The sequence below is a fragment of the Pinus tabuliformis genome, chromosome 9 (assembly GCF_031772625.1).
Source record: "Pinus tabuliformis cultivar Carrire ecotype Pingquan chromosome 9, CPIR1, whole genome shotgun sequence".
Classification (NCBI taxonomy): Eukaryota; Viridiplantae; Streptophyta; class Pinopsida; order Pinales; family Pinaceae; genus Pinus; species Pinus tabuliformis.
In genome coordinates this window covers 1,831,741,193-1,831,754,024 of record NC_142307.1, presented here as the reverse complement: position 1 = coordinate 1,831,754,024, position 12,832 = coordinate 1,831,741,193, and the positions used below count along the sequence as shown (strand labels likewise).

The 12,832-nt window shown below is 39.9% G+C and overlaps 1 pseudogene; it reads left to right on the top strand.

Moving 5' to 3' along the window:
* The first annotated feature begins 1,233 nt into the window (after nucleotides 1-1,233).
* Nucleotides 1,234-2,502, top strand: LOC149156114 (basic endochitinase A-like; annotated as a pseudogene).
* Nucleotides 2,503-12,832: the final 10,330 nt, after the last annotated feature.

The window sequence follows — 12,832 nt, the reverse complement described above, 5'->3', positions numbered from 1 at the left end:
CACCCAAAGCCACTTTATCTCAGTATTCCGTTCTCAGCTTTCTCTTTACTCCAACATCAAACATCGAGTTCTGACGTATGAGATTGGAGAGTAGAGACCACCCCAATCCATGTCCCTTTTTCCATGTCACCCCACCCCAAGCCACATCATCTCGCATTCGGGTTCTCGGCTTTCCCTCTACTCCAATCTAAAGTAGAAAACACTAAGGTACAAGGTCCGAGGATCGAGATTTAGTAGGATCCATCTTGAGGCCACATCACATCACCTCAGGCCATGTTGTTTTGGTGTTGGTTTTCTTTGCACATAAAGACATTAAGGCTAATCGTTGAGGACCGATATCGACCCACTCGCATCAGTTCTATCCGCAAGTTAGCTCTTGTGATTTTCCTAATGTCTCATGGATTAATGGCCTAATTGCATAGTTCGAGTACCCAAGGTTTCGTCTTGGTCTCACTCTTCATTTTTTCACACATAAGTTAGGCTAGCCTTATTTCTATCCCTATAGGTTATTTAATGACCGCTAAGTACATGTGACCTGACACTCCTGCATCCGCAAGGATGCTACATATCCATGAGTGCCATACATGCCCATGGACTTTCCGGCAACTCGATCACTCTACCTCCGGCAAGCTCCACTCTTCAATGTAATTAATGCAGATTTTGGACAGCACCCTATCTCACATCTAGACCAGCATTGATTAGACATTCATCTAATCTATTCAATGCCTCATCAACCTCAGAGAATTTCAAATTCAGCATTTGCGCTCGATATTTAAATTAGAAAAACTAAATTTATATCAGTCGGCAAATTGTTTTCGTAGCTTTGGCGTTCAATGGGAAGATACTTAGGAGATGAGCTCCATTATTGTTTTACTTGTTTGAATCTCCAGACAAGCACCGGCTTTTAGGCGTTGTCTTTTTCATTTTACAGGTCAAGAATAAAAAATAGAGTTTTAGAGGACAGAGGAATTTGTTCCGAACCGCTCCAGATTGTATGATGTTCTTTGGTTTGGCTTTTACATGGAGATTCAAATTAAAAGCTTGAATGAAATCCAATTTTCGAGCTTTTCTCTTCCCTGCAGTCCCAGGAGGATTGTAGGTTGGGTAGTAGCACACATCCACATCTGTTGGGCTGGTTTAGGTGCAGCAGATGGGAATGCAAGCTGAGCAGCAGATGGTTCAAGTGGAAACTTGCAATTAATGCAGTGCTGACATCGAGCGAGTGTCCAAAATATGAAATCGATGAAGTTCTTTGCGATGGCGATCGCCTTGCTTGCAATGACGATGATGAATTTGTATTCTGTATCTGCAGATCAGGACTGTGGAGAGCAGAGCATGCAGGTGGAGCACTCCGTTGGGATGACTTGTGTTGCAACATATGGGGATGGTGTGGCAACACGGAGGCCTATTGCGGGCAGGGTTGCCAAAGCCAATGCAAAAGATCAAGTCCTACGCCTCCCTCACCTAGACCTCCCTCACCATCTCCTCCCTCACCTTCTACTCATGGTGGACAAGCAGTTGCATCTATCATCACTGAAAGCATTTTCAATGAGTTATTGAAGCACAAAAACATCGACGTTTGCATGGCATGAGGATTCTGCAACTACTCTACCTTCATTATGGCTACCAATGACTTTCCCGGCTTCGGCACCACCGTTAATCTCGCTACTTAGAAAGGAGAGCTCGCTGCTTTCTTTGGACAATCCTCCCACGAAACCACAAGTCATATTTCATCTCTACTACTTGTGCTTTCCCTCAGTGATCTTACCTAGCTTTACATCTCATTTTCTATGAAATATTGTTGAACAGGCGGATGGGCGACGACCCCTCCCGACCAATACTTGTGGGGTTATTGTTTCAAAGATGAGGTAGGCGATCCTCCCGGTTATTGTGATGAAACCACCCAATGACCCGATGCACATCGAAAGAGCTACCATGGACGAGGGCCCCTTCAATTATCATGGTCACTGGCTTCTATATCTCCCAATTTTAATTCCTCTAACTGTATTCTGCACAGACACACTCAAAAAAGTATTCGTATCAAATTTATCCTTCATGCGCCATTTGTTCAATTTGCTTTGTATTATTCAGGGATTTCAACTATGCAGCGACCGGGGAGGCAATCGGATTCGATGGCATAAACAACCCTGACATCGTTGGTAACAATCCCACGGTCTCGTTCAAGACAGCAATGTGGTTATGGATGACCGCCCAGCCTCCAAAGCCTTCCTACCATGATGGATGACCGCGAAATAGAGTTCGTCCAGTAGCGACAAGGCCGCCTTGCGAACTCTGAGATATGGAATGGTTACCAACATCATCAATGGTGGGTTAGAGTGCGGGAAAGGAAACGTCAAGGAGAAGGAGGATCGCATCATCTTTTACAAAAGATTCTGTGACATTCTCCGGGTGAATAACGGATCAAACCTAGACTGCAACAACCAGAGGGATTTCAGCTCTGCAGTTTAACCTTAACCTCGTCTTATCAAAACTGTGGTTTGAACATTGTTCATAAATCTGAGATTTGGAATCTAAGCAGTTCGATTTGTAAGTACACAAGGGATTTCGGCTCTGCAGTTTAACCTTAACCTCGTCTTATCAAAACTGTGGTTTGAACATTGTTCATAAATCTAAGATTTGGAATCTAAGCAGTTTGACTTGTAAGTACACATACTGAGAGGAGATGTTAATTACCAATAAATTCTTTGAAAATACACATGGGAATTTAATATTAATTACTTTATTAAGTTAAAAGATATTAATTAGTTTATTAAGTTTAAAAGATTATTTTTTTTGAAATGAATTTTTTTTAAATGTTTTATAATTTTTAAAAATATATAAGTGGTAAATGTTAATTTTTAAATTATTTAATAAATTTATATTACCTTATTTTATTATAATATTTTTTATTTAAAATAATATTTTTTAAATATCATAAATTTTGCAATTTAATTGATTAAATTATATATATATATATATATATATATATATATATTTCTATGAATTGGACTAATTCTATTAATCAAAAATATGGTACAAGAAGATACAATCAAGAGAGATAGAGAACCGGCAACCAAAAATGATAGGACTATCAACCTCGGTTTCGGAAGTGAAACAAGCAAGAAGCTACAACATATGCTTGGAATGGGCAGAAGCCTCAACACGAAGCTTTTTCCCTTTCCTTTTTCTGACTTCAGCCCAACCATCCTGGGGTGAATGCGCAATAACAACTTGAAGATTGGGTTTCCCCACAAGGGGGCCCTCCTTTTCTGAATCAAAGGAGGAGGTCAAATGGACACGTTTCTGAGCGATGGCTGTATCGGAGGACTGCGCCGGCCCATCGGTTGAAGGGACCACGGAATGAGGGGCTTGATCCAATTCTGCATCGCTATCTTCATCTTCAGAGCTGGAGGAATCAGAATCCACGACTGGAGGTGGAGAGCAAGGAGCCCATCGTTTGGACTTAGGCTTGGAGAGGTTATCCTTATTCTTTTTTGCCGGGAGAGATGGGAAGGTGTTCTGCAAATGCCTTGATTGGTGGCAATGGCAGCAACAAAATGCAGTATTTTCATAATCCAGTGTCTGGGTCCAGACAAAGTCGTTTATCTTGAGATTGATTTGATTTGGAAGTCCTTTGCTCAAATCTAACTCCACACATATTCTGGCATATGTGTAGAGACCTTTGGTTTCCCGCCAGAAATCTCCCATAAGGAAACTACCCAAGGTGTTGCCTATAGCTCTATAGACAATAGTATGCCATAAGTGGGCAGGTAAGTTTGGAAGCCTGATCCATACTGGTGTCCTGGTAATGACTGCAGTTGCTGGATCAAAATCTGGGAACCAAGGAGTTAAGAACAACCCTGCAGTTCCCATGAACCAAGGGCCTTCTTCTAAAGCCTTTTCATAATGCTTAATGTTATCAAATAAAACAATGAAGTAAGCTTTTGAACAGAAACTAATCTTACAATGATGAGTCCATTTTGCATGGATCCATGCATAGAGATCCTGAGATCGCGGCCACAGTCCGTTAAATCTGCAAATGATGGCTCTTTCTGCAAATTCTTGAAGTTGGGTTGCAATATCTTCCTGGGTGATTTCAATAGAGGGAACTTCTTCTATCTTATCAACCAAAAAGGGCTTAGGTTTAAGGGCCTCCGGGGGTTTGGGGTTCTCAGAGTGTACTGCATCTTTGTATGAGAAAGGAGGAGAAGAGGATGACTGTCCCGCTGCACCTCCTCTCAAACGTGGGGTTACCACCAAAGAGCTATTTCTGGTAATGTTCTGAGAAGAGAGGGGAAGAAGGTCTTCAAGTTGTTTACCTTGAAAGAGAAGTCTCTGAAGGCTAGAGGGGATCCCAATCCACCGTTCTAGATCCAGTTTGAGATCTAGCACTAAATCTAAAGAACTGACCCATTGCAAGATGGTTCTGCCTGTAGGTTGAGAAATTTGGATCTGAAAGGAGTCAAAGAAGTGCCCAGACACTGTGCCAGGGCCTTTTGTGCATCTGAGAGCAGATCTTCCATGGCGATGATAGGGAGGGGTTTTCTTCTTTGCAAGCATATCTAGCGAGTTTTAAAAGCTGATCCACTACTTGCTTATGGCAGAGAGGATGACAGCCCCATCTTTGGCAAAGAAAGCCCTGTGCAGAGGCTTGCTAGCCTGCCTTTTCATCTCTGCAACCCAGTCGTTTTGTATTTCCAGCATTGATTTCTCTGCAGGCAGATCTGCCAGGTTCTAGAGACAGATCTGTTGCTGGCAGAGTCCAACACTGATTGGATTGTGGCTGAAGCCTGTTTGGAATCACCGTGAACAATGAGAATGGCCTTGTGGGTATCCTCCATGGATTCTCGCCGGACCTTTTTGCACAAAACCGCATAGTGAAAACCCTCTTCATGGATTTCCATAGGCTGCTCCACGGCCACTGCATGTTGCGCCTCTACATCAGGCAGCTGGAGAGGAAAAACCAGCCTCGTCGGCCATTTCCTCTTAAGCGGCAGCGAGGGACCCTTGTAGCCAGAAACCAAATCATTCTCCGGGCTCTTCTCCTCTGGGACCCCATTACATAGAGACACGGCCCTCTGCTGCACATGTTTCACTAGGCTTTTGCCCCCATTGCTCCGGAGAAGTTTCTCATCTCTAATTGCCCGCACCGGCTGAAGCCGAGACCCCGCGAAAACTAGTCTGAATACCCCCACTCCTGGGCGTCCATTGAGGGAAGGGGTTTTTGGTTCGAGACTTTGCAGACCAGCCATGGCTTCTCCTCTATGCTTCTATACTCTTAATTCGCTTTCTAATATTTTATTTAATTGTTAAATGATCATAAGAATTGATATATTTATTTTTCTTTTATATTTATGAAACTAATTTATATCCGCAAAAACCTTTTATATATATATTTATTTTTTCTATTTTTTTCTCGATTTATTAAGCTAATTTACATGGGTAATTTTTTTTTTGTTAATACATAAAATATGTATACACACTCACCTATTTATTATCATAATTGCATATTATTTTAATTTTATATGTAAGTGTGAGAGAGAGAAATATGATGTACGATAATCACTAAACTTCATTAAGATCAAATTTAATTTATTTGATTTTAAAAATTATTTATTTTATATTTTCATAATAATTTTTTCCCCTTACATTATTAGAATTTTAATGAATTATAATGTTAAAAGTATTTATATCAAAAGAAATATGTTAAAATTGCAATGTTATGTATATATTATTTATATTGATTTTATTTTTGATTTTATTTATATGAAAGATATTATTAAGTTAGAAAATCAAATACCTCATTAAGAAATCATAAAAGATCTTGAAATCCAAGACTTTAATAGTCAATATCAACACATCAAGATAAATAGGTGTCCTCTCTTTAAATAGGTTTTAGGTTTAGGTCAAGACTGTTAGGATATTCTGACACATAGGATATAGTTTTAAAGTTCAACTTGGTCTAGTATAGAGTTAGGTTAGAGTTAGGTAAAGTGTGTTTCTTTACCGTTGTACTTTTTGTAACTTACAATCCGACGGTCACGATATGTAGTGATCCGACGGTTCACTCTCACCTCGGTATTACCGACACTTGATCCGTGGCTTGACACCCGATTGGTCCATGAGTTCTATTTAAAGCCCAGGGAGGGTCATTGTTCGGGTAATCCGTGCATGAGAGAAGCTTATGTAAATTTTCATTCTTTGATTAATAAATTGCCTGTAGTACCCACGTTGGGACAGGCCGTGGACTGTTTCCCTCCTTGCACTCTGAGGGTTTTAACCACGTCAAAAATACTGGTGTATTGATTTGAGATCTGGTTGTGAGCGGTGTCCTTTTGGTATTCTTTCTGTGGAACTTACCCTGTAAATTCCTACATGGTATCAGAGCTATTTGAGGGCTGCGTCCGTTGGTGATCCAAATCTGAAGCCGGTAGAACTGCATGCGGCTGTCGTTTCCTAGATCTGCTGTTTCTGACTGCTTTCGGGCCGAGAGGACTGCTCTGTTGCGTTCGGAGCATCTGTTCCAGTGAGGAACCCCTTTCGTTTCACGCGAAAAGGTTTCCGGTAGTCCTAGCTGCGTCATTTTTCAGATCGGGAGGTATACAGTGTTTTTTTTGCAGTTTACTGTTATTTTCTCTCTGCTTATTTCGGTCTCAGTTTATTTAGCCTTTTCTTTTAACCGGATCTATACCTTTCATCTCTGCGTATGCTCTTTGCCCTGCGACTCTGTGCGATCTGGGAAAATCAGAAACAGGAAGGAAGGATTTTTCTCATGCGTATGCTCTTTTCCCTGCACCTTAGTGTGATCTCGGAAAATCAGAAACATTGAGAAAAATATTTAGTTTTTCGGCTAAAGCTAACTTGGAGATTTTTTTTAAATTTCTAGTTTTTTGGCTAAAGCTAACTTCGAGCCGCAAGGTTCGTTTTTCTTTGCGTATTCGTGTTGGGTTTTGTGTTTTGTGTTTTGTAGGGAAAAAGAGCTTTCTCAAGGCAAGCACGCAAACCAAGGCCCCCCCCCCCCTCTCTCTCTCTCTCTCTCTCAAATTTTTTGTATAGATCAATTGGTTCAAAGCTATTTTAAGAGAGTAGAGGTCTTGGGTTCAAGTCTCCATTTTGTGGGGGCGGATTTTTTTTCATTCCCGCACATTCGCGCACTTTGCCGGCAACGTCAACAATTTTTTTTCAAAAAGCCATAACTTCTTCATCCGGAAGCCTTTTTCAGAGCCGTTTTTTTTAAAACCGCCTATTTTTTCGAGATCTATCCATTGGAACACTTACTTTCAACATCTTCAGCTTCAGTTTTTTTTTAAAATGGAAAGTCCATGCCAAGTCATTCTTGACAGCACTAACTACTTCCAATGGGTAGCCTACATGGAAGATTTACTTAGAAGTAAAGGTCTCTTCAGAATAGCCACAGACCAAGAGAAGAAACCAAAAGATGAAGACAAGGCGGCAAAATGGGAAAATAGACAAGATCAAGCACGTGGTTTGATAGGGATGTCTATTTCTCCTGATCTTAGATTCCACATTGCAGGACTTGAGACTCCTCATGAAGCATTAGAAAAACTTGCCAAAGTTTTTGGGATTAAAAATGAAATTAGAGCCCATCAACTTGAAAATGAGCTGCTTACTTTGGATCCTAATAATTTTTCTTGCATTGAAGATTTCTTGTCCAAATTCAAGACCCTTAGATATCTCTTGGAAGGTGTTAAAGTTAAGAAAGAAGATGGTAACCTTATTTATTCCATCCTTACTAAGTTGGGACCAGCCTACTCTGTATTTGTTTCCACTTTCCATTCTACAAGGGAAGCTTTCATTTGTCTAGGACAAGACTACAAGGCCCTTTCCTTTGACTCCTTTTGTGATTCCTTAACAAGAGAACAAGAAAAACTCTTACACCTTGGTCTTCTTAATCTTGGAAACTCTTCCACGAAAGCGTTAGCCGCCCAGCAGCAACCAAATTCAAAGAATCCTAAGAAGTCATATCCTCAAAAGAATGGTCCTAAACCATCTCAGCCTCAAAATGAAAGATCATTTCAGCAAAATGATAAGACCAATAAAAACAAATGGAAGAAGACTGATAGACATTGTAATTTTTGTAATCGAGATGGCCACTTAGAATCTAAATGCTTTAAGAAGATGGAAGCCTTGGAAGCCGCAATGAAGAAACATAACATCCATGTGGAGCCTACTTCAACTTCAACTTCCGGAATGGCACTTTCTGCATGTCATTGTCAATCATCTCAGTCTGGTTATGCATTAAATGTATCTTCTTCTTCTTCTCAGTCTCATGAGTGGCTCATTGATTCTGCAGCCTCTTGTCACATGGCCAAAAACCAAGCCATGTTTTCTTCTTTAAATGATTGTAACACCAAAAATATATATATTGGTGATGATAGATCTCTTAATGTTGTAGGGACTGGAACTGTTCATCTAGACAATGGTCAGTTTAATGATGTATTATGTGTTCCAACCTTATCCTGCAACCTTCTATCTGTCTATCAGATAACTCATTCAGGTGAAGGTAAAATTGTTGAATTTTCACCTCATGATGTTGTAATCAAGGATCTAAAAGATCCTAAACAGATTCTAGCTACTGGTCTTGCTGATGATTCTAAAAGGTTGTATAAGTTTCACAACTTTGGGTCATCAAATCTTCCCTCAGTATTTGTTTCTCATAATGATGAAGTGAGCAAACTTTGGCATGAGCGATTTGGTCACTTAAACTATCGCTCCCTTCAGCATCTATGTAAAGAAAATATGGTGACAGGTCTTCCTATGGTATCTTGCAGAGATGGTGTTTGTTCCGGATGTGTACTCGGAAAACATCATCGAGACAGTTTTGACAAACGTGCCTCTTGGCACGCCTCAGCCCCTTTACAGCTTGTGCACAATGATTTATGTGGTCCTCTTCCTGTTGCTTCATTCTCTGGCTGCAAGTACTTCTTAACTTTCATTGATGATTTCTCCAGACGCACTTGGGTATACTTCTTAAAACTCAAGAGCGAAGTATTTAACACTTTTTTCGCCTTCAAAGCCTTTGTTGAAAAACAATCTGGACATCAAATTCTTAAGCTAAGAACTGATAATGGTGGAGAATATGTTAAAAACACATTCATCAACTTTTGCACCGAAAATGGAATTCAAATGCAACATACTGTTCCATACACTCCACAACAAAATGGTGTAGCTGAAAGGAAAAATCGCACCTTAAAGGAAATGGCTAATTGTATGCTACAATCTAAAGGACTCAGTCTTAGTTTTTGGGCTGAAGCAATTAATTGTGCAAATTATATAATCAATCGCACTCCTACTAAGGTTCTAGAGAATATCACTCCAGAAGAAGCTTGGAGTTCCATTAAACCAGATGTAAGCCACTTTCGTGTGTTTGGAAGTGAAGCATGGGCCCATATTCCAGATGAAAAGCATAAAGCTTTAGAACCTAAGAGTGAGAAATGTACCTTTGTTGGATATTCTGAAGATGTAAAAGGTTATAGACTTATTCCATTTAAGTCCAAAAATGTTATCATTAGAAGAGATGTAAAATTTGATGAAAATAAATCGGCCTACGAGCCTAGTCCGGCGGATGTGCCTCCTCTTCCTATCTCTTCTACTTTTGAAAACATTTCTTCTTCAGATGATGAAAGCGAGGATGATAATCCTCCCCCACCTTCTCAGGATCCTCAACTTCCAAGATGGGTTCGTGCTACTCGGGATGCAGCAGGTGATCTTGCCGGTGATCCTACAGATCAGCGACGTACACATTCTCAGTTTGAAAGAGCCTCTTCTTTACTGGCTCAAGCTCTAGTAAATCATGATCCTGACACTTTTGCAGAAGCTTCAGGCCATCCACATTGGGAAGCAGCTATGAATGAAGAATATCATTCATTGATGACAAATGATACATGGGATCTTGTTCCTCTACCAAAGGGACACAAACTTGTTAGATGTAAATGGGTTTACAGAACCAAGTATGGACCAGATGGGAAAGTTGATAAACATAAAGCTCGTCTCGTTGCTAAGGGCTTTTCACAGGTTGAAGGCATTGACTACATTGAAACCTTCTCCCCTGTTGCCAAAATGAACTCTATCCGCCTTGTTCTTTCCCTTGCTGCCTCTTTAAAATGGGAAGTCCATCAGATGGATGTTAAATCTACCTTCTTGCATGGGGACTTACAGGAAGAAATCTATATGGAACAACCCATTGGCTTCATACAAACAGACTCCAGCCTTGTTTGTCGACTTAAGAAATCCCTTTATGGCCTCAAGCAAGCTCCTCGGGCTTGGTATGCCAAAATGGATAGCTTTCTTTTAGAATCTGACTTTTCTAGGTGTCATTCTGACAATACTGTCTACACCAAGAAAGTGGGAAACTCTCTTATCATCCTTGTTCTTTATGTTGATGATCTTATTCTTACTGGTAGTGATCCCAACCTTATAAACCATGTGAAGTCCAGCCTTAAAAAGAAATTTGAAATGACAGACTTAGGACACTTACACTATTTTCTCGGTCTTCAAGTCTTGCAATCCCAAGAGGGTATTTTCCTTTCCCAGTCCAAGTATGCTTGTGATATTCTTCGTCATTTTCACATGGAAGACTGTAAGCCAGCCCCTTCTCCCTTTCAGTCTCTTGTACTTCTCCTGAAGTTGATGCTACCTTATACCGTCAACTTGTCGGAAAACTCTTGTATTTAACCCATACTCGTCCTGATCTTTCCTTTGCTGTTGGCCTTGTTGCTCGTTTTATGCAAAACCCCCGTGAAAGTCATTGGAAAGCAGCGAAAAGAATACTTCATTATGTTCGAGGTACAGTACAGTTTGGGATTCATTACAGTGCCAAAGCAGCTCCTCTGTTAGTTGGTTTCACTGATTCTGATTGGGTTGGTGACCCTGATGATCGGAAGTCTACTGCCGGTTATGTCTTCACTCTTGGTTCAGGACCTATTACATGGGCTTGTAAGAAACAGGCTGCCATTTCTCTTTCATCAGCAGAAGCAGAGTATCGTGGTGCCGTGGAAGCTAGTAAGGAAGCCTTGTGGCTTCGTCAGATCCTATCAGAGTTTGGCCTTGAGCAGCAGCATCCAACCACACTTTGGTGTGATAATAAAAGTGCCATTTAGCTATGCAAAGATCCAGTCTAGCATCAGCGAAGCAAACACATTGAACTACACATGCACTTCATCAGAAAGCTCATTCATGACCATGTTCTTGAAGTGCAATATTGTCCAACAGATGATCATGTTGCAGACATCTTCACAAAGGCTCTCACAGAGGCGAAGTTCACTAAACTTCGATATATGCTTGGAGTTCAGGAAGTTGTCACTAAGGGGGGATAGGCTCTAGTGCCTCCTTCCTTCTCCTATTGTGTCATATTTGTAAATCCTTCAATCCTATCCCAAGTTGTTCTTAAGGGGGGATGTTAGGATATTCCGACACATAGGATATAGTTAAGTTCAACTTGGTCTAGTATAGAGTTAGGTTAGAGTTAGGTAAAGTGTGTTTCTTTACCGTTGTACTTTTTGTAACTTACAATCCGACGGTCACGATATGTAGTGATCCGACGGTTCACTCTCACCTCGGTATTACCGACACTTGATCCGTGGCTTGACACCCGATTGGTCCATGAGTTCTATTTAAAGCGCATGGAGGGTCATTGTTCGGGTAATCCGTGCATGAGAGAAGCTTATGTAAATTTTCATTCTTTGATTAATAAATTTCCTGTAGTACCCACGTTGGGACAGGCCGTGGACTATTTCCCTCCTTGCACTCTGAGGGTTTTAACCACGTCAAAAATACTGGTGTATTGATTTGAGATCTGGTTGTGAGCGGTGTCCTTTTGGTATTCTTTCTGTGGAACTTACCCTGTAAATTCCTACAAAGACCTCAATTCATCTCCTCGAATGTGTTTTAGGGGCAGGTCAAGAAACAACTTTGTCCTTTTTAGAATATGCTTGACAACCATGATTCTTTTCCGAATACGTGTGAAAGCCATGATTTTTTTCCGAATATGCTTGATAGCAAAGATTCACATGTATCAGTAAGGGGAACATTGAGAGAGAATTCACTTCCGCAGACTGTACTACCATCTGCTCTTTTAATTCCACAAACTATACTAAATGTGGCCCAAGGAATAAGAACAGGAATTGGGGGAGTGACATTCGTTGTTGAGGTAAAGGTTCTCAAAAGAATTCCATATTGAGAGTTGCAATCAATATGGAAATGGAGATGTCATCATATGGTTTTATGTTTTTAACCCCTCTATCTCTAATTAAGATTAACCTTAAGCATTGTAACTATTTTCTAAACAATTTCAACATTTACCAACCCAATAGACAATTTAATTAAAAATTAAAGCTCGAGACTAATCATTTTTACCATGAAATTTTAGTAATATCACATCTAAATGTCATACCATGTCTCAATTTTTCGAAAATATTTTTATTGATTTTGAAATATAACAAGTATTGTATCATAGTTTAGTTAGAATAAATATAATTAATAGTCAAATATAATATGATTATGTACACCTTGTCAAAACATAATTACTTTTAATTGAAGTAAAAAATTATTTAAACTAGCATTTGCACCAGATGTTGCAAAGGAAATGCCTTAAGGCGTAAATTGAGGAACAATCAGGACATGGGAATGAGAAAATCTAAATAATATGCAGAGATGTAATCACGACATGGGAATGGAAAAATCTAAAAAAGATGCAGAGATGTAGCAAAAATGAAATTCTAAAGCTTTATAAACAGAAGTTGATTTAGGATGCCTCCCTCTATTTTTTATTAATTTTTGAATTAATATTGCATAGAAATCTCATAAAATTCAA